Below are 23,735 nucleotides of genomic sequence, written 5' to 3'. Positions count from 1 at the left end.
GGAAAAACAAGGCTCAAGTTCTGACCCTTTAAAGGGAGGCACAGTCTGAACCTGGAAAAACTTTGGCCTGGCAGGATTGTTGTTGATTTAGAAACTAAAGCAAAAAAAAGTGATCATTTAAGAGGTTTATAAACTGCGAGTAAATATTGCCATTTGATAGTAAAGTCCATTCCTTTGTAATCGTTTTTGAACATGGTGGCGTGTCTACGAGTTATTTACAGATTGCTCCAAAATAAATTGCTCCAAATGTCATTTTCCTAAGCAAAAAAAAAATGTGTAAAGTGAGCTTGTCAGTGAAGATTGGACCCTCGAGGTCCTAAAAGAAAATTGTCACAAAGACGTGACAGTATTGAATGCAAAACGTAAATGCATTGATGACATTTTAGCGGTTCTATTTTCTTCATTTTTTTTTTCAGTGATCATTAGAAAGCTCACCTGTAGCAAAAAATGTTAACGAATTATGAAGCGCTTATACTCACAAGCGAATGAAATTCCTTTTAACTCTTTGACTGCCAAAAACGTTAAATAACGTTTAGTAAAATCCTATGGAGGAGTGCCAAAGACGTCAAAAGACGTTTGTTTCAAAACAGAGGTGAAACTAACCATTTTCTATTGTTGATTACTGAAAAACGGAATAAGGTAGAAACAAACTTTATTTTCTGATGAAAGATGAGAGTCCAATCTTTCATTTGGTAGTATGTGTGTTTCCATAGTCCAAACACATAATTTTCTATGGACCTTGAAAGATCAGTCAAAATGCTTAAAATCGGCTGGCACTGGGGACAACCCGTTTCTGAAAACGTCTGGCAGTCAAAGATTTAAGAATAGAAAAACAAAACAAGATTGTATTCATCCTAATGAGCTCAACGCAAGCAGTGATTCAAAATCATCTTCCAGGAAGCCCCAAAAAAAAAATACAAAAAATATTGGAAGGAGTCCCCCTGCGGTTTTATGTAATGAAGGCAACATGCACGCCCGGAGAGGCCGAGAGAAGCCAGCCGACGCTGCCTTCTCGCTGACCTCAAAAGTCAACTGTAAAATGATTTCTTCCTTGTTCCTGTGAGCTGAGATGGAGCCGGCGTTGGCACAGACCTGGAGGGCCTTCAACGTTGTTAAAGGTGGAGGTTTTCAATTACGCTGTCTGCCGGTGTGTGTGCGTGCGCGTATGCTAACTAGGTGAGGGGAGTGAATGTGACTTCAGACACGCACTTACAGTACATGTATGCAATGACACACTTTTGATGACACCTTACATAATCATTTGCAATACCACACAGAAATGTGGTCACATTGAGCGAGTACTTGAGTCTACATATTTCTATAACGATTCGATATTTATTGTATCACTATTTTATTTATATCTAATATATATATATATATATATTAGGGGTGTTATACAAAATCGATTCGGCAATATATCGCGATATTACAGCGCGCAATTCTCGAATCGATTCGATATGCGGCCGAATCGATTTTTAAACATACATTTTTTTTCATGGGAATATTCAACAAAGCGTCTTCACTTAGGGTTGGGATTCACACATTAAGCCTTAATATTTAATTTCGGTGCTGTTCAAACATGAAACAGACTGCAACCTGTTTATTAAATGCAGTGGCTCAGTTATAAGTCTGAATTTTTCAGATAAATAAATACATTCCACGTTGAGGTGGCTCGGGCATCTGGTTCGGATGCCTCCTGGACGCCTCCCTGGGGAGGTGTTTCGGGCATGTCCTACCCTGGACACACTGGAGAGACTACTGTATGTCTCTCGGCTGTCCTTGGGGAACGCCTTGGGGTCCCGTCGGAGGAGCTGGCTGAAGTGGCTGGGGAGAGGGAAGTCTGGGCTTCCCTGCTAAAGCTGCTGCCCCCGCGACCCGACCCCGGATAAGCGGAAGAAGACGGACGGACGGATAAATACATTTTCATACAAATCTTACAGTGTACATGTACAAGTTTACTGATGAGTATTTTCTAAATTTGAGTAAAAAAAAATAAAATCGCTTTTGTAGATTTGTATCGGGATTAATTGAATCGAATCGTGACATATGAATCGTGATGCGAATCGAATCGCCAGGCAATTCACACCCCTAATATATATATATATATATATATATATATATATATATATACACTTCTTATTGCTCTTCACTTTAGTGACTAATCTGCAATTCATCACCCTCAACTCATCTCCCCCCAAGTAAACACAGATATCAGTGATTGATTAGCTTGATCTGGGTCAATATAGGCAAGACCAAATCAATAAGGTTAAACACACTCATGCGATTTTCGAGAGCAGGAAAGTGTGTGTGTGAGAGAGGCGGTAGAGAGGGCGCGGGGTAGTGTGTGTGTGTGTGTGTGTGTGTGTGTGTGTGTACTTGTGTGTGTAGAAAGCAGTACTGTAGCGTAACGGACAGTAACAGAATCCGTTTCATCTCCGGAGGCAACGAGGATGAGCAGGAAGACACCAAACAGAGTCTAAAATGATTCGGCACACGCACGCACGCACATACAGACACACACACTGTCAGCCTCCATCAGTTGCCTGCAGAGCTTTGAGTTATGACCGCAGTCATGTGATCATTTACACACATTTCAACAGATAACCAGTGGCTACTGTTCTCCAGCTTCTCACTTTGTGTGTGTGCGCACGTGTGTGTAACGTGAAAGACAAAGCTAAACTTGTTAGCTTTGTAGAGATTTGGGGGGTCTCTGTGTCATTCCATCGGAGTTGGTGAACCTCCACTGTGGCCTCCGCTTGACTCGATTTATTGAAAGAATACATTTAAGACCAATATTATTTTTTTGATAATTTTATATGCATGCTTTAGCTTCAATTTTTTTTTTAAAGCAATTTTGTACGTGGTATTTGCAATGTTTGAAGTTGTGAGACATATGGTGGGGGTCCACAGTTGTCACAGGCTCTTTTCAGCAGAAAATGTCACCTTTATTTACATTGTTATATTAATTATACAACACTTCCATTTTAGATTTGCGATAAATTGCATTTCTTATTGACCTTCCATGTTTTGCATCCATTTGTTTAAACTCCACATTTTGTTTCAACAAATGTGTCAACCTTTATTAATTTAGCAGTACACAGATATTTCATTAACAACACGTGAGAGTCTTGATTAACTCATTCACTGCCGTTGACGGCTATAGGCGTAAAAAAAAATATTTGAATTATTTCTATTAGTTTAACATTTTTTTCCACTTTTGTTAACAAGAGTATGAAAATCTAGAATTTTTTTTATTGTACATTTAGAACTGATGTATAATGTGTGATTAATCGTGAGTTAACTATTGAAGTCATGCGATTAATTTTAATTGCCTGACGCCCCTGATTTTTAATAATCTAAAAAATAAAAAAAAGATTATTAAAAAAAATGTCTAGGTTTTCATACTATTGTTAACAAGTCATGCGATTAATTACAATTAAAAAAAATATCGTAATTAATCGCATGACTTCAATAGTTAACTCACGATTAATCACACATTTTATATCTGTTGTAAATGTACAGTAAAAAAATCTAGGTTTTCAAACTCTTGTTAACAAAAGAAAAAAAAAGTTAAAGTAATAGAAATAGTTCAAATGAATTTTTGACGTCTATAGCCGTCAATGGCAGTGAATGAGTTGATATTTGATTATCTTTTCAATTTTAACATAGCAAGCTAAGAAGCATGTCCACCTGCTGCATTTTCAAGCCTGTTTAAGGCCTGCTAGACACACTTAAGGATTTTTCAAATTTTAAACAGACCTAACAAATAAAGATTGAAAATCTGGCTTTTAACAGCTTGGGTTATGTTGTGTGTGAATTTGCTTTGGTAAATACTTCTTGGCATTTGGTAAACATAATAACATTAAAAAAAACAAACATTTGGGCGCTTCTTTGATTGGCTAATTCCATTCGCTTCACAGTTCACAAGTCAAATGGTTTGCGAGTAGTCGGCTTTCCCCAAACACACGTGAAGATTTTTGCTCGTAAATACTGAACACGCCAGTTCCATTTTATGCTACTTAAAATTGTATTATTTTTTATTTATTTATTTTTTTTCCAATGCGAGTTGTTCCATCTCAGTCCAGTTCGGCTTTACTTCACGGTGCTCCAACTTGAACACGCGTGACGGTCGTTCAAACGTGCGTCTGTGTGATGTCATCATTGTCGGCGACTCGAGCGGCTCGCCGGTCTGATGTAACACCTTGGCCAGCTCCTACGCACAAAAGAGAAAGTTCAAGTCAGTGCGATGCTGCGTGAGAGTTCTAAAGGCAGCAGTCAATGCGCTGTACATGAAAGTCTTCTCTCGCTCCCTGCAATCATCCATGAAAGACTCGCATCGTCTACTTTTGAGGAATCATGGAGGGAGAAAAGGCATTTTGATGGGAAAACAATAAGCAAATGTGGAATACACAATTGGTGACCCCGACGTGACCACATAATATTTACAATAGGGGTGGGAATCTTTGAATGTCTCACGATTTGGTTCGATTCCGATTTTTGGGTCTGCGATTTGATTCAGAATCGATTTTTTTCGATTGACAATGATTTTTGCTTCAATCTATAGATGTGCAAGGAATCGTAATGATCTACTCCAGTCTGACTTGCTAATGCTAATTAGCGCGCTACTCGCGACACTTTTATCACTCAAAAGAACGGCTCCACACTGAAAAAAAAACCCAACTTTTATTGGAATAACTTGATCGTAACTTTTTCCTTCTACTCTCTAATGTGGCTACAACTTAACAGTGTATCAGACCGCGTTTAACCACACTGCCCCTCAGTGGCCTAACCGGGTACAACATCAACAGCGCTCCAAATAAAGGCACACACAGACAAAGGCAAGACAGTATGAAATAATTTAAATAAAATCAATTTTTGGACATTCAAAATCGATTCTGAATCGTACTAAATTAGAATAATTTTGCACGTCCTACTTTTCAGTTATATATTTATATATAAAAAAAAAGTTTAATACATTTTGTTCCAATTGTTGCTTCTTCAAAAAATAAATAAAAATCACATTTTCTATTTTTATATTTGAAGCCTGAAATGTGGCTAAAGGTCAAAAAGTTCAAGGGGACTAATACTTTTGAGACAGTCCTCCTATAAATATGACCACATAGGTCGTTTTTGCCAAATTACGACCAAATGGTACATATTTGAGTTTAGCGACCACTATCGGCCATGTTAAATAGCGCAAAAATCCAAAAGTGAGGCTCGAACCCGGTCCATCTGGTTGGAAGACGAGTGTTTATCTGACTGAGCTATTTGTCCAGTGATTGTTTTTATTGTGCCAATGTGTCCAATATGGAAGACTTGTTGATACTTTCGCAAGGCACCGTATGTAACGCAAGGTTCGAATATTTCACAGGGCAAAGTGTCGAAAAGGAATGAAACAATATATTGAACATCTTGCCAAAAAACATCCCTTGAGTGTGTTTAGGATTTTTAACGGCCTCCAATTATTCGTATCATCTTTATATAATTGTCTATTTTCTTATTTTAGTTTGGCTGGCGTCTTCCTGATGCTTTAATCGCCTTCACTGTTAATCAAATACAATTATCGTGAGGCTTATTTCAGTGGACCATTAGCATGTGTGTGTGTGTGTGTGTTTAAATAGCATGAAGTAATTGGAAAAAACAGGACAGGAGACCAAAAAAAAAAAAATTGTCTTTGTAGAATTGCTCAACCACTCCCCTATTTAATAGACTCTCACTCATCCTCACGTTGCTCCCGCTGAAATTTGTATAATATGAAACTATAATAAGCCGTTAGTTAAGACGATTTTCTGTTCATAATTACACAGAAGCATTTGAAATTCTTTTGTTTTTCATGCCTGTGTGACTCTAAAAAGAGGGAAGGGAAATGGAAAAAAAATTACAGACAGACAAATCTATAGCTTTTTTTTTTTTGCTAATGAAGTGTAGGTGGCGCCCTGGACAGAAAAAATAATAATAATAATTGAAGAGAGAAGATTACAGCAGACCTCGCACTACATTCACTTAGTCACTGCTATATAATAATATCATATTATTGTAGAACTATCTAGATGTCAAGTGGCCAGAGGGCACGGACCACCTCCGTAATAGTGAATCACCAAAAGCAAACTTGGTTCTGATCAGGGTACGAGTCATTCACCTGAAATGTCTTCAAATCAAAATGGAAGAATAACTTCACTGTTTTCTTGTCAACTTGATCCTGGTCAGGGCTTTATTTAACAAACTTCAGTGGTCAAAAGCCTTGGAAAAGACCCAAAATAACTTTTTGATTCCAGAATGGGTTAAAACACATCTTTAGTCATAGGCTAAAATTCTTCAGAATTGACTTTGCTGGATTTTGAAACGTACTTGCTTTGGGTTGTGGCTCATTTGTTTTTTGTTTGTTTTTGTGTGTTTTTTTGTGTTTTTTTTCTTCTTTTTTTTCTGGAGAGCTCAGTATTGTTCATTGGGTAATTTTACCGATTTGACATGTCATCATCATTGCTCTCTCTTTTTATTATTATCATTATTTATTTTTTTTTATTTTTTTGTGGCTCATTTGGACGCATTCCCCAGTAGTAGTAAGCCTGGAATTTTCCCGAAAACTGCTGCTTCAAGGCAAAATGGCCGCCTTCCTGTTCAATTTCTTGCATCGGTCCTTGAGACTTTCTCCCGCATCGTTGTGGTGATAAACATCCACCCAATTTGGTGTGGGATAGTGAAACTTGTGTGAGGGGCTTGGCTGTAGGTGGCAACAAAACCATCTCAAAATACAGTAAATATATAATATAGCTATATATATATTTTTTTTTTATTTTACTTAATTTTTTATTTTTTTATTTTTATTTTTTATTTAATTTTTTTTATTTTTTATTAAATTATTTTTTTTATTTTTTATTAAATTATTTTTTTTATTTTTTATTAAATAATTTTTTTTATTTTTTATTTTTTTACAGTTATCAAAAGGTTCCTCTCGGTGTGGGGGTGGCCAGAGTGTGACGGGGGGTGGCCATGGCCACCACGTAGTTCCGCCCCTGCCGGTCGGCTCAGGTTCGGCTGAGTGAATGTGAATGTTGAGATTTTCTCAATGAGCCGACTTTTCCAAACATGGATTGCTCCTGAACAGGTGCAAGCGACCCCTGGATGCGCTATCGGCCACTGCCGAGTCATTAACACGACGAAACCCGTCCACTTTTCGTCACTTTGCCTTCACGAGGACAAAAAACAAACTCTTGTCGACGTCTGTCACTTCTCTTAGCCCATGGTTCAGCCCTCCCCCCGTTGATTCCCTGTCCAGCTCAGTGGGACCCCCGCTCTCTCTCTCTCTCTCTCTCTCGCCCCCTGTCTCTTAACCTCTCTCGCCCCCTCCCTCAGGGCAGAAGTAAGCCACGCCTTGAGGCCCTGCTCCCATTGTGAGCCCTCTGCTACTTCTGTTTGGGGCCTTTGTGTGCCGCTAATCAGCCGTGGGGCCGTGCTCGGCCCCAAATGTGTGTGTGTGTGTGTGTGTGTGTGCGTGTGCGCGCGTGTGTGTGTGTGTGAGCGTGTCCCTTGCCCTCATTACGTAGCCACACTGGGAGGCCAGCATGGGAAGTTTCTGCTGCACTACACACCTCCTCCCTCCATCCCTCCATCCCTCCATCAGCGTTCGCTCCGCCGTAGCTGTCCGTCATCCGCACTTATTTTGCACTAAATACTTTTCACATGCGCTGCCCGCTACTTTTTAGATCTACAGTAACGCTTATACAGACCAGTTGGTCAAAGTTTGGATTTGTAGTTTGGTGTTGATATGTTTGGATCACTGAGATGTCACGTCAGGACAGTTCTAACAAATAGCATAGTGCTGTTTTTTTTGGGGGGGGGGGGGGGGGGCTGTAGTTAGACAACTTAGGAATGTCTGATACCACTTTTTTTGCCACATCGATACTAGTATGAGTGAGTTCTCTTGAGTAGTTACCGATACCAAGTACCGATACCACAAGTACTTTTGATGCATAACATTTCCAAATGGAAACTATGACATATATATCCCAATATAGCATATTTCCATAAAAATGCATGAAATTAATGTCAATTTTCTATTCTTCTAATTTCTCATTTCTGTTTCCTGATCGAAAATCGGCCGTTGCAAGTGCCGATATCTTGAAATAAGGTCGCAGTTAAAAGTCTGCATTCCATACATCAATGTGGCCAGTAAATCCATTAGTAAATAATCCAATCGGTAAAAGTATAAGGAAGGACTAAGGCTGTAATTATCGATTATTTTCACAATCAATTTTTCTATCGATTATTCCATTTATTAATTGAATAATTAGATGGACTTTTATTTTTGCATTAAAGTAGCACTAAGAAACTTTTCAACCTCAATAAAATATTTTCATAACGCTTCTGATGAAACATCGGCTTAAAACTAGTTGAATGGTTCCTTTGCCATGGCCTGAGGGAGTCTGGATCATTTTTACTGGCGCTAAGCAACTTTGAAGAGGGTGGTAGGAACACTGCCACACAAAAAACTACAAATGTGCCCACTGCTTTATGGCATACGTCAAAAGTCATGGATCAACATTGGTTCGGATTTCACTCGCTGGAGTGAGCTAAAAACAAAAAAACAACGCAATGCGCTTGGGAAATGTGGTCTTTTTTCAGACTTAACAATACCGCTTTTGTCCATATGGCGTCGCCATAACCAAAGTAAACGGAAAGTTCCTTAGTGTTGCTTTAAAGTATATTATAAAACCCGTTTTTTCCTCTCTATTGTTTATCAACCAATTATTGTTGTTTATTAACAACAATTAAACCCTTCAGACACGCATTTTTTTCTGCAGGGCAATTTATTTATTTATTTTTTACTGATTTTGACTCTTTTCCCACATAACAATTTTTGGGGTTATCTCATGTTTTTATGTGTTAAAGTGGACGCCAGGATAATCGACATCTCCGAGTCGATATCCGGCAGTAGCCGCAAAGTGAATTTGTAAGAAAATAGTCTTAATTAAGTGTGAATGCAACCATCAATAATTGTGACAACACAGCCAGATGATCTCTTTGATGGTTTGAAAGTACGTTTAGTGCCACTAATAAATATGAGCCGGACTGAGTCAACTGCCCGTTGGCCTTTATTGCTCCCGCTCTCCCGCTGAGCCCCCCCCTTCACCCGTCTGTTCCATCCCGCTCCTCCTCCACTTTACCACCCTCTCATCTGTCCGGTCCGGCTTTTCACTTGCTGATTCCCGTGCACCCCCCTCCCCCCTCCCCCCTCCTTCTCCCGCATCTGTCATATATCACCTGTCCGAGCGGTTGTGTGCGTGCGCGCGAGCGAGGGTTTTAGCACCTTGTGCACCTTGACTTGAGAATAAGCTTTGTCTCTTCTCTGGTCAGCTCAGTGACACTCGCAGCTCAAGTTTCAATGCGGCATGAGAACAACATTTTCTATCTTTGAGGTGTTTGTCTATTTATTCAAATGTATCATTTCAGGTGTTTCATTCCCAATACTTGATTTTTTTGGGGGGGATGTCACAGGTCGACACAAAAAGCTGCAACAAGATGTCACGATGCAAAAAAACTCGGTAACAGATGAAAAATCAAGTGATTGTTTGAAAACTTTTACGAACCCTGACGAAAACTCCAATTGAGCTTTTATTCACACGCATTTATTGATCAGTGAGATACAAGGAACTTTATAAAAATGATTCTACACTGGGAACTCCCTACACTTTTTATTTTTAAAAAACGAATAAAAATATATATATATGTTTTTGAAAACTTAATTTGCAGTAGAAAACTTTAGGGAATTATAATTTTTTTAAAATAATTTTTAAATAAAGTTGTCAATTCTTTATATGTTTAAAATTAAGAGAATATTTTGCAATTCTTTATATGTTTTGTGAAAATTTTGTGGCTAATATTTTCTCTTTTACCGCAAATGAATATCGGCTTGAAATATTGGTTATCGGTCTTCTTGACTACTACTACTACTAATAATAATAATACTAATCGGCATCGGTATCGTATTGATCTTGAAAATACATGTCGGTCTAGCACTAGTGAGAATATTCTTGAGAGGAAGTTGAATATTTTGGAATGTCTTGTTACATCGGGCGTAGAACGTCACACCAACAGTCAAACATGGTGAGATCTGGGGCTGCTTCGTTACTTCAGGACCTGGACGACTTGCTCAAATTGACAGAAACATGATATTTACCAGCAATTTTTCAGAAAATCTTGAAGGAAATGTTTGACCATCAGTTCAAAACCTCAAGCTGAAACGTGTTTGGGTAAAAAAAAAAAGTCAACTTCTTATTGGCTGTAAAAAAAAAAGAAAGAAGCAAAATAGTGACCTAGTTGAAGACGGGACTTTGTCGATTATTTATTATTTATTGTTTATTGTTTTGATGATCTTAAATATTAAAGTGAGGTTACTAAGCAAAATATAATAATTTGAGAAGGTGCCAAATAATTTTTCACGGTACTGAATTAGGAACTTGGAAAAATAAAATATATGTGTGTGTGCACATCTAAGAGAGAGAGAGAGAGAGAGAGAGAGAGAGATGAAGAAATAGGAAAGAAATGATAATTAGTGGTGACTCAGGGTTGTGTGACGATAATCCCCTGAAAATCTACACTCGTACAGGTGTTCACTAAATCCAATTACCAAGTGAGGAGGCAAAGAGAGGAGGAGGGGAAAGAAAAGCCGTTAAACGGGCTTGACCACGGAAGTCAAATATCAAATATATAAACATCCTGTTTGCACGTAAGTAAGTAGAATGTGACATTCCTGACCCCACATGACGGGACGGCGGTGGTCCCCGCGTGCAGCAGGCAAGCAGACTTTACAAGTTTGTTTAGCACAAAGATGTGCAAAGCTGCAGTAAAAGTCAGCCAGTCGTGCTGTTTTATTTGCTTACGCTTAACAATACGAGCGCGGCGCTGCACCCGGGTTTCATTTTCGAGATCGTGTCGTTTCATTGGTTCGTCTTCAAGACATGGAAGGTGGAAAAGACATTTAAAAAAAATAATAATTTAGTGATGGTATAAAGTATCAAGAAGACTTAATTCAATGATTGTGTTCTTTGTATATTGAAATACATGTGAGAAAACAATATTGTATATTATTTTGTTCTTCATCTTTATCATATATCATCATTAATAGAAAGTAGGCCTATATATAAAATAAATGACAAGAATAGAAAAATTGCCATTCATTTTATGCAATTGTAAGGAAAAATGCGATATTAGGGGTTCATCTCAATTCTTTTCAGTCATTCTGGGCAATTACAACTTTAATGGTGGGGAATTTTATGTATCAAAAGTACTAGTGGTATTTGACTACTCAAGAGTTGAGCACTCTAATTGGTATTGGTCTGCAAAATACGTGTATTTTTGACAAATTTGTACTCTTCTGCATCATCGTCGGAACTAACTGAATATGATCATTTAAGGTTAGGAATTGATTTGAAAATGTAAAATCCATTTGGTATGCATTTGTTTAGGATGGTTTGTTGCTTTGCATTTGCATGCTTTCATTGTAATAAAAAAAAAACGAACAATGAAACATATCAGACCCAAAATCAAAGCAAACTTTAACGTCTAACAATGCAAAATAGTGCAATCATATCTTTATTTTCTCTTGTGTGAATCATCAGATGCCCTCTGAGATTATCGTGTTTTCCCAAATGCGGTATTGAGTAATCCACAATGACACTGTACGCCACAGGTCTTTTTTTTTTTTTTACATTGCCTTTCTTGTTACCATCAAACCTTAAGTTTAGTTCTGTTTCGGTGCATCTGTAGTATGTCGTGAGGGACGGATCATTTCCTGGCATTAAATACTTAAGGAGGGCCCGAAGAAAGACGAGAAGAAATAAGAAAGAATGAACCCACTCGAGCCTCCCGCTAGACTCGTAATGGAGGTTTGATTAGCAAGCATGTAATGTACTTTAGCCCCACAGCTGGAGACACAAGGGGGGTTGTGGGGGGTGTGGGGGGGGGTGTAGGGAGAATATATAGGCAGTCCTCTCAGCATGTCCTCTCATCCCCCCCCAACATCCTACAATACTTTGGACCAGGACAGAAATTGTCCCCCACCTCTAAAACCTCACATAACCTCCTGTGGCTGACCCACCACCCCCCCCCCCCCCCCCCCCAAACGCCATCTCCCCGCCACAACCTTCCCTCCTATAGATGCACCATGCTGTGGAAGCGGTGGGTGTGGGTGGGGTAGGACGGGGTTGGAGGTCACAAGAAGGAAGGAGGTTTTTTTTTTTTTTTTTCCTCCTCCTTCCCGCCCCCATTAACAAGGTTCGCATGCAGGAAGTTGTTTGTGCACAGACAATGCAAGTTGATTTGAATCCTGCCGGGGTAAAAAATGGCCGCGTTGTCACTCAGCTGGCGTGAGGGTTAAAGGTTAAAGAAAATGTTGAGGCAGCATCCATCAGCGGGCTGCTTTTAGCGCAAGGAAACCGGTGGGACTAAAAGGAAAGTGAAAGAAAAAAAATCACTTGGAAGGTCAGAGGCAGAAATTCATAAGCGAAAATATGCACCCATTTCATTTCTTCAAGTATGATGGGAAATTTTTTACATGCGCGTCTGTTTGTTTACCCTGCTGGCTTCATTTGAAAACATTGAATGGAAATATACCATTTGCTTTAATTCGTCTTTTTGAAGAATGTCGACATTACTGACGTTTTTCAAATGTGTTTTTCCCGTTTATGTCCTTCCTGTGTTTCTTACGGAGGTGCGTGTTTTTCTGAAATGCTCTATAAATAGGAAAAGCCGGATTGTAGTTCAACAACAACATAATAGAAAAAAAGCAAAATAAACTAGACAAAGTGCAATTTCTGCAGAAATTGCGTGGAAATGCTGAAAAGATGAATGCATGTGCTTAAATCATTTCAGTGAAATTACAATCCATTTCCTGATATGATAATCAGATGTTATCGAACATACTAAAATGTGGTCCAAGCGGGATTTGAACCCAAGTACTCTGTGGTGGCAGGCACTTGCTCAAACCAATGGGCTAACTTGATTCATCCAAAATCATGGGATTCGAATCTGCGACCTCCAAGTTTACCAACTGCGACACCGAGTTGTATCAGTGAGCTGGTAATGATGATAAGTTGTATGTATGAAAGTGGGCGTGGACTTAGAAAAAGATCAATGTCAGTACCATTGAAAATGAATGAGGAAAAGTTGTCAGCATTCCCACAACTAGAGCCTTTGCAACCCTGACCACGTTGGGGTACTGCCATATTTTGACCCTCCAAAACAGCATCAGTAGTTTTTGCAAACAGCGCGTCGCCACGGCAACAGTGTTCAACAAGAAAAAAAACTTTTCAATAACTTTTTATCTTAAACGTCTTTAGATGAAACACCTGAGGTTTGAAGATGATTGGATACATTTTGTGGGAGGAGTTAGTTAAACTAGATCCTCTACAAGAGGGCAAAAATGGCGCAAAATACAGAGCCATGTTTTTCCACTCGTGTATTGCAACTTTTCAAACGTTTCAAAAATCTGTTTGCATAGAATAATAAAAAGAAGAATTCCTACAAAAACAATCGGGACCTCACAACAGTGGCCCTAAAAAGACAATATAGGAAAAGTTTTTCTTGCCGCCATACCTCCCACCATGCCAGATTAGCGTTTGGGTTCCCCCCACGCTCTGCCTCACTGTGCTGTCGGCTCCGGGTGTGAGCAGAGCAACGTTAATGTGTGGAGACACCTGACAAGCCCGTTGGCTTTTCGGGCTCAGCCTAACCACTCTGGATCCAAACCCGTCGGGAATTCAAACTGCAAAACCAAACAGTCGCTGTGGGAGCTGCTTGGCATCTGCTGGGCCGAGCAGCCAAAGGTCTTTGCAAATTATGCCCACAAACATTGGAAACGGGTGGAAATAGGAAAAGGAACTCATGTTGGTAATCTCACCCGCTATAGAGAACTGATGGATAGAGCAAATTTTATTCTTCAAGTCAGGTGGTCACATACGGCACCACTTTAATTCTGTCGTGCATTCATGCCCATTCTTGATATGTTAAGGGGTGTCAGGAGATTACATTTTTAAATCGTAATTAATCGCATGACTCCAATAGTTAACTCACAATTAATCCAAAATTTTAAATCTGTTCTAAATGTACAATAAAATGTCCCCAAATTTTTTTAAAGTTTCATATTCTGGTTGCTGTACTCTTGAAAAAACATGTTAAGCTAATATAAATATTGTTTAGTCTGTGATACAGCAATTTCATAATAATTCATAAAATTGAGTTATAATTGAGAACATGTGTGATATTGATTTGTGTTGAGGTTGTTTTTCTGCCACTAGATGGCATAATTGCATTTGTAAAAAAAAAAAAAAAGTCATATTAAGAGCTATCTCATCTTTAACGTGAATTAAACATTTTAAAAAGTTCTAAATGTACAATAAAACGTCCTTTTTTTTAAGTTTCATATTCTGGTTGCTGTACTCTTGAAAAAAATATGTTAAGCTAATATAAATATGGCTGCATCGTTTAGTCTGTTATACAGCAATTTCATAATAATTCATAAAATTGAGTTATAATTAAGAACATGTGTGATATTGATTTGTGTTGAGGTTGTTTTACTGCCACTAGATGGCATAATTGCTTTTGTAAAAAAAAATAAATAAATCATATTAAGAGCTATCTCATCTTTAACGTGAATTAAACATTTTAAAAAGTTCTAAATGTACAATCAAACGTCCTTTTTTTAAGTTTCATATTCTGGTTGCTGTACTCTTGAAAAAACATGTTAAGCTAATATAAATATTGTTTAGTCTGTGATACAGCAATTTCATAATAATTCATAAAATTGAGTTATAATTGAGAACATGTGTGATATTGATTTGTGTTGAGGTTGTTTTTCTGCCACTAGATGGCATAATTGCATTTGTAAAAAAAAAAAAAAAGTCATATTAAGAGCTATCTCATCTTTAACGTGAATTAAACATTTTAAAAAGTTCTAAATGTACAATAAAACGTCCTTTTTTTTAAGTTTCATATTCTGGTTGCTGTACTCTTGAAAAAAATATGTTAAGCTAATATAAATATGGCTGCATCGTTTAGTCTGTTATACAGCAATTTCATAATAATTCATAAAATTGAGTTATAATTAAGAACATGTGTGATATTGATTTGTGTTGAGGTTGTTTTACTGCCACTAGATGGCATAATTGCTTTTGTAAAAAAAAATAAATAAATCATATTAAGAGCTATCTCATCTTTAACGTGAATTAAACATTTTAAAAAGTTCTAAATGTACAATCAAACGTCCTTTTTTTAAGTTTCATATTCTGGTTGCTGTACTCTTGAAAAAACATGTTAAGCTAATATAAATATTGTTTAGTCTGTGATACAGCAATTTCATAATAATTCATAAAATTGAGTTATAATTGAGAACATGTGTGATATTGATTTGTGTTGAGGTTGTTTTTCTGCCACTAGATGGCATAATTGCATTTGTAAAAAAAAAAAAAAAGTCATATTAAGAGCTATCTCATCTTTAACGTGAATTAAACATTTTAAAAAGTTCTAAATGTACAATAAAACGTCCTTTTTTTTAAGTTTCATATTCTGGTTGCTGTACTCTTGAAAAAAATATGTTAAGCTAATATAAATATGGCTGCATCGTTTAGTCTGTTATACAGCAATTTCATAATAATTCATAAAATTGAGTTATAATTAAGAACATGTGTGATATTGATTTGTGTTGAGGTTGTTTTACTGCCACTAGATGGCATAATTGCTTTTGTAAAAAAAAATAAAATAAATCATATTAAGAGCTATCTCATCTTTAACGTGAATTAAACATTTTAAAAAGTTCTAAATGTACAATAAAATGTCCTTTTTTTAAGTTTCATATTCTGGTTGCTGTACTCTTGAAAAAAACATGTTAAGCTAATATAAATATGGCTGCATCGTTTAGTCTGTTATACAGCAATTTCATAATAATTCATAAAATTGAGTTATAATTAAGAACATGTGTGATATTGATTTGTGTTGAGGTTGTTTTACTGCCACTAGATGGCATAATTGCATTAGTAAAAAAAAAAAAAAAAAAATCATATTAAGAGCTATCTCATCTTTAACGTGAATTAAACATTTTAAAAAGTTCTAATTGTACAATAAAATGCCCTTTTTTTAAGTTTCATGTTCTGGTTGCTGTACTCTTGAAAAAAACATGCAATTTCATAATAATTCATAAAATTGAGTTATAATTAAGAACATAGGTGATATTGATGTGTGTTGAGGTTGTTTTTCTGCCACTAGATGGCATAATTGCATTTGTAAGACAGCTCAGTGCATTTTTCTTTTCATATTAAGAGCTATCTCATCTTTAACACGAAGCAACTTGTGAAATTCTGCACATTTTTAAAATTGTAAAATACAACTTGACCCAAGTCTCCACAAATATATGCATTATTATTACTGCTAAATTTTGACGTGGACGTTGCGACTGGATTTCCCCCACTACAGGCTTTCCAAGTAAGGGGCGGTCAATAATCGTGCGTTAAAAAAAATTGTGGCATTAAAGGAACTTAAAATTAGCTCAAAATGAACACACAAATTTTAACACCCCTAGTTAAAAAAAAACGAAAATTATAGTTGTGTACATCTAGAAGCTGTTTCTGAAATGCTTGTTGACAACAAAAGCTGCTTGACAACGAGAGGGCCAAGACTCGCCGCGAACATGTCGCTGCGGTGCGTTTGAACTACCACGAAAGCTCTTTCCCAACTGCGGCGAGTACAGTAGTGCATTAAGTTGAAAATTAATGAGGATTTGCCAGTGTTTAAAGTACAGTAGCTTGTTAGCGCTTGTATCTGTTAAGCCACACACGCTCCCTCTCTCCAGATGCCCTCATTAATTTTAGATTGCCTCTAAATGAGTCCCCTTCATCGGGGCTGAGGTTTGCTAAATTAGATTCATTTATATTTAAATTGTGAAACAGCCGTGGTTAATGAGAAAATTGTTATTTTAGGGGTTCTTCCAGATGAGATGATTGGACGGCTCGGCGCTGACTGGACTCAAGTCAGTCGAGGAAAGACAAATGATTTGAGGAAGAAAGTCTTCAACAAAATGCTAGATGCTATTGTTTTCTTTGATTTGTCGATCAACAGCATTTGGAGAAAATGACGTCAACATGGACGCTCCGATTGACTCGTTCACTGCCATTGACGGCTATTGACGTCAAAAATTCATTTGAACCTATTTCTATTAGTTTAACATTTTTTCCACTTTTGTTATCAAGAGTAGGGAAACCTAGATTTTTTTTATTGTACATTTAAAACAGATATAAAAAGTTGTGATTAATAGGGAGTTAACTATTGAAGTCATGTGATTAATCACAATTAAAAATGTTAATCGCCTGACGTGATTTTAACTCTTTGACTGCCAACCGTTTTCAGAAAAGGGATGCTGTGTTTGCCAGCTGATTTAGAGCATTTAGACTGATCTTTCAAGGTCCACAGAAAATTTTATGTTTGGACTATGGAAACACACATACGACCAAATGAAAGATTGAACTCTCATCTTTCATCAGAAAAAAAAGTTTGTTTCTACCTTATTCCGTTTTTCAGTAATCAACAATAGAAAATGGTTAGTTTCACCCAAATGCTCTATTTTGGACCAAAATATGGAAAAATGAAGCTTTTTGTGAAACGATATTATTTCATGCACTTCTCCAAAGAGAGTCATCGCTGCCATCTAGTGCCCAAAAATAGTCATTATACTAACTCGATCTGCTTGATACTTTCAGCACAGCTGGCCAAGGCTTTCCTCCACCCCCCACCCCAAAAAAAAACATAGTTAACGTCTTTTAACGTCTTTGGCAGCCCTCATTTGGATTTTACTAAACGTTATTAAACGTTTTTGGCAGTCAAAGAGTTAAAAAAAGAAGAAGAAAAAAGGTTATTAAAAATTAGGAGCATCAGGCAATAAAATAATCGTATTTAATCGAATGACTTCACAAGTTAACTCACGATTAATCACAATTTTATATGTTATATGAAACAAAAAAAACAAAAAAAAACAATTATTATTATTTTATTTTTTTAAAAAGGAGAGCAATGATGATGTCAAATCGAATGAACAATACTGAGCTCTCCTGAAAAAAAAATAAATAAATAAAATAAAATAAATAAATAAATGTTATATGAAAGTGATATATATATGAAAAAATGTTAAACTAATATGAATAGTTAAAATCACGATTAATCACAAATTTTACATCTGTTCTAAATGTACAATATTTTTTTATAGTTTTTTTTTTAATTATTGTTAACAAAAGTGGAAAAAATGTTAAACTAATATGAATAGTTAAAATAATTTTTTGACGTTTATAGCCGTTAATGGCAGTGAATGGATAAAAAAATAAAAGCTTATTAAAAATTTGGGGTGTCAGGCAATTAGAATTTTTTATCGTAATTAATCGCATGACTTCACTAGTTAACTCGCGATTAATCCCAAATTTCATATCTGTTCTAAATGTACAATAAAAAAAATTCTAGGTTTTCATACTCTTGTTAACATAAGTGGGAAAAAAGTGAAACTAATAGAAATAGTTCAAATGAATATTTGACGTCTATAGCCGTCAATGGCAGTGAATGAGTTAATGTGCCCAATTCTGTGACTTATTTCATTTTCTGCGTATTTCATTTAAAAGGAAAATGAAAAAATTTTACATTATTTAGTTTTTTCTGTATTCACTGACAATGTCAGCCAATTTCAACACGCCGTTTTTAACACGATGTGAGCCAATGAGAGGCCAGCATGCTGACTCAATAGCGTCACGTGACTTCATGCAGTCAATATTTGGGTTAATTTCCTTTTCGGGATAACCTGTTTACATGTGTAAGTTACTCCCGCATTTCAAGCGACCAGTCGTGGTGTAATCGTCATCCCGTCCCACTCGTCTAAAACAACAAATCACGCAGCCGCAGGTTCTCCTTCTTCTCCGAGCTCTCCGCATCCTCTAGCAACCCCCAGTTTTCTCCCCGGCAGGAATTTTGACTGTTAGGAATCTAAGTGCCAAGCGTTTAAAACCCAAGGAATGCTATTGTTGTGGTCACAGCTGCAGTAGCTCGAACCCGGCCACTGCTGCCAGCGTGCGTACGAGTGTGTACTTTTTGTGGAGTGGGAGGAGGAGGAAGGTGCGAAAAAGCCAACTTTACGCTCTTTGGTTGGATGACAAAGCAAGGCATAGTTGACAACAAGTTGACACATTCCTCACGCCTGCACGGGAGGCGGAGCCACTCGCCACCTTCGCGACATCTTCTCGTGCAAGCGCAAAACACCCTAGATTAAGAAAAAGTACACCAAAACACGACCGGCCCCCCCAAAAAATACACTTGTCACAAAAGCAAGGTGCGAACATTACCTTCTCACAGACAACAATCCTTTCTGAACAACACTATATGGATTGTTTTTAGGCAGGAAAAAAAAAAATGCTAATTGCCGATTAATTAAAAAACAAAAATGACAACACTTAAAATCACTTTTTTTTGAATGGGTGTCAATTTTAGGCAGATTTTCAATATTTGCAGGCTGACCTGGTCATCATTCTCCACGAATAGCAGATCATTTTTCTATATAATCTCATGGAACGCAAGGCAATTGTCTTTTTTTCCCCATTTGGTCCCAAAATAAATATTTTGTGACGGGATGTTCAATACCACTTTTTTTTTTTCTCGATTTTTCCCGATTTTTTTTCCGATACGATACCATTGTGCGTATTTACTGATACCAATACCAACTATGATACCACTAGTATTTTGATACATAACCCCCCCCCCCCAAAAAAAAGCAATGATAGATCATTTTAAAGAAAAACTGATATATCCCAATATAGATTTTTTTCTTCTTAAAAATGCATAAAATTAATGGCAATTTTCTATTCTTGTCATTTCTAGTTCCCGATTGTAAAATGGCTTCAAGAGGTCAGCCAAAATTGTGCAATCGACCGCCATCATGAGTATGGATACCTTGAAACAAGCTAGATATCAGCACCGATACTGTTACCTGGTATCGGTACTCTCCCATATCCCTAAAGAACATACAATAAAATGAACCAAAAGCAAATACATAAATACAATGAAACACAAATATCCAGTGGCAGGAATAAAAAATGAATACATTAAGTTAAGGACATTAATCCTTGTCACATAGAAAGAAAGTGGTCGGATGAATATATGTGCAGTGTGAATTCACACGTATGGCGTTCCACAAGGTTCAATTCTGGGGCTTCTGCTGTTTCCATTATAACTGCTGCCACCGGCTTCCATGTTAAGAAAACAGCGATGGTTGTTTTAAAGCTACTCTATTTATAGACTTGGGTTGAGTGCCGGGATGATTTAGGAATTCTAGTACAGCACAACTTGCTATCGAGCAAAATTAAAAGAACACAAGCACGGAGACGGGGAATACAAGATACGTCGATCGTAATTCCTTTTGCTCGCCAATAAACCAAGTCAAGCAATGACTTGAATTTCAAAGACGAAGAAAAAAAATCACATTTTATTTTTCAATAAAGGATTCGCTATACGCATAGGAAACAGGTGAGGAACCCCAATAAGGTTAAGAACCACCGCACTCGAAGCCGAATTTCAAACCCTTGTCCAACTTCAAAGGTTCAAATGACTTTCAAGAATCAAAATGAGATCTACTCGTCTGCTGCTTAGAAAGAACCAAACCGGGGGGGCAGCAAAGCTCCTCTTAAGCTGACTCCATTTATTTATCGGACTATTTCTCTCCCGCTGCCGTCCGTCCGTCCGTCCGTCCCGTCTTTGGAGTAATTATCATCCAGCTGCTGCGAGGAACAATGCTTGGCATTCTTCCAGACGGCTGACTTCATACACTTTTCTGTGCCACGCTCAATTTGGAGCGTAACGGAAGCTGGGCATGACTGGCACCCTCGGGGGCATTGCTGCCTCTCTCTATGGGACCATGTGTGTGTGTGTGTGTGCGTGTGTGTGTGTGTGCACGTACCGTAAATCCTGCAGTACTCATTTGCCATCCAGTTCAATCGCCTCCCTGGCAAAAAAAAAAAGAAAAAAAGAAAGAAAAAAAAGTTGAGAGTTGAATTAATTAAATGTGATTTTTTTTTTTTTTTTAGAAGGACTTGTTGATTGTCTGAGATTTTTTTCCCTGAGTAAAAGGTTTGAAATGTTAAATAATCACATAGTAGCAATTCATGACTTGAAGTCAATTGTATCAGGCAAAGCCCCCCCCCCCTCCCCCTTTATGGGTGAAAGGAGGACACTGTCCATCTCACCCAATTGCTTCCAGATACAGCACCAACAATTCATTCAACAGTTTATACTGTCATTGTACACACACCGTACAGTACGCACATACAAAAGCATGAATACACACACACACACACACATAGTGCCTCTCTGACTCCAAACTTGAGTGAACGGGGGGGGCAGTACAAGTCAAATCTTCCTCCTTGAGTACAATGAGGACCTGTCTGCCTCCTCTAACCCGCAGCTCACTGCCCCCCCCCCCCCCCACAAAAAAAAAAGCAAAACAACAACACAACGAAACAGAGAGCACACACACACACACGCACACACCAATACGAAGACCAGCTCTTATGTTTTTGGGACAGAAGTTCATTCAAGGAAAAGACACAAATGGCAATAGTTGAAAATGTCACAAGAAGATGAAATAAGAACATAAAGCCTCACAGATCAGCTGACACGGCACGATTGGGCACGACTCGACACCACCAACAAATCATCTTTTGACAATACACAACATACGACATTGTCTGTTTTTGGACACGGTCAATGAAGTTGAACCCGATCTCGCCGTCAGTTGCTATATAGTAATATCGTTATTTCCAATGATCACGTGGCTGGAATCTTGTTCTAAAAATGGATGAAATGAACAATTTAACTCATTCGCTGCCATTGACGGCTATAAACGTCAAAAATTGATTTGAACTATTTCTATTAGTTTACATTTTTTCCACTTTTGTTAACAATTGTATGAAACCTGGATTTTTTTTTATTGTACATTTAGAACAGATACTGTATGAAATTTGTGATTAATCGCGAGTTAACTAGTGAAGTCATGCGATTAATTAATTACGATAAACGTCAAAAATTTATTTTAACTATTCATATTAGTTTAACATTTTTTCCACTTTTGTTAACAATAATTTAAAAAAAACTATAAAAAAAAATATTGTACATTTAGAACAGATGTAAAATTTGTGATTAATCGCGAGTTAACTAGTGAAGTCATGCAATTAATTACGATTAAAAATTCTAATTGCCTGACACCCCAAATTTTTAATAAGCTTTTATTTATTTATTTTTTTATCCATTCATTGCCATTAGCGGCTATAAACGTCAAAAATTAATTTGAACTATTCATATTAGTTTAACATTTTTTCCACTTTTGTTAACAATAATAAAAAAAAAACTATAAAAAAAAATATTGTACATTTAGAACAGATGTAAAATTTGTGATTAATCGTGAGTTAACTAGTGAAGTCATGCGATTAATTACGATTTAAAAAAAATCGCCTCTGGCCTCTAATTTTTAATAACTTTTTTTAAAAATTAATTTATGGCAGTAAATGAGTTAATTACGCCTATTTTAGATCAAATTGAACCCTAACTTATCTTTGGCCAAAAATCTATAGGATGATTGACTGGAGAATCCAAATCATCATCAAGTGGAATTGCGACGATATGTCATGCTACCCAAATGCATACACATACAAAATAAAAAATAAAATAAAAACAAAAAAGACAGCAATGATGATGACATGTCAAATCGGTAAAATTACCGAATGAACAATACTGAGCTCTCAAGAAGAAAAAAAAAAGAGACACATTTATGCTAAAGGTGTTCAGCTGGTTTTGTGTGTGGCCAAAAGTGGGGGGCCCCCCCCAGCGTGTGCAGAGGGATTGTGTGTAGTTGGAAAAGGTTTTGGATTCTGGCTTTGTTTGTCCGTGTGTGCTGACATCACTGTGCTGATGGCACCAAATCCTCATTCTACTGCACACAGCACTTTCTATACAAAACACCAGCACGTGCGCACACGCGCGCACTAACGCTAATGCCAACTTGACCAAAAAAAAAAAAAAAAAAAAAAGCCCCGCTCAACACCGTACACCAACGTATGCACTCATGTTCTGCAAAGGCAACACATGATGACTGTTGTCACTTTCAGCTTCATTTGGACTCTCAATTGCAAATCGGACTTTTTCCCGATATTTCTGTGTGATATTTCAGTCGATAGCAAGTGGCAAAATGGCCGCCCTCTGATATTGATAAAAACGGCTGGATTTGGCTTCATAACTCATATTCCACAAATGTAATATTATTCAGAATGTCATGTTTGCACTAGTCAGTGAGGTCACACATAACATAATATTGTCCCAAAAATGTTTAAGGTTGACTTCCACTTTAAAGTAATGAAATAACTGCACTTAAAATTGAAAAACTTGGCAAAGAAAGGATGGAAAGTGAGTCCATTCTAATTTTATTGAAGACTTTAAGGTTGTGATGCAGCGAGCTTTGTTTTTTTTAAATCATATTTTAGAGTTTTTACGTGATACCTACCATTTTTTTAACTAAAACCAACCCTAATACTAAACTTAATAAAAACAAAACTAAAACCAAGCATTTTTGAGAAAATAAAACTAACAAACATGCTCTGAAAACTCACTAAATAAAAAAAAAATCTAAATGAAGTAAAAACTAACAATAATGAAAATTCCAAAACTATTAG

General features: G+C 37.0%; 1 long non-coding RNA gene across 1 annotated transcript in view; it reads right to left on the bottom strand.

Annotated features, from left to right (window-relative positions):
- Nucleotides 1-2,923: 2,923 nt before the first annotated feature.
- The window catches only part of LOC144062490 (uncharacterized), a 30,084-nt gene continuing 9,272 nt past the window's right edge, over nucleotides 2,924-23,735 (bottom strand). The window contains exons 2-3 of the long non-coding RNA XR_013296407.1: nucleotides 20,972-21,016; nucleotides 2,924-4,213 (exon numbers count right to left, since the gene is read on the bottom strand). This is a non-coding gene — a long non-coding RNA (uncharacterized LOC144062490). The remainder of the gene's footprint in view (nucleotides 4,214-20,971; nucleotides 21,017-23,735) is intronic.

This window comes from Vanacampus margaritifer, chromosome 13 (genome assembly GCF_051991255.1).
Source record: "Vanacampus margaritifer isolate UIUO_Vmar chromosome 13, RoL_Vmar_1.0, whole genome shotgun sequence".
NCBI lineage: Eukaryota > Metazoa > Chordata > Actinopteri > Syngnathiformes > Syngnathidae > Vanacampus > Vanacampus margaritifer.
Note: the sequence above shows the minus strand (reverse complement) of the source record. Positions and strands in the feature narration are given on the sequence as shown.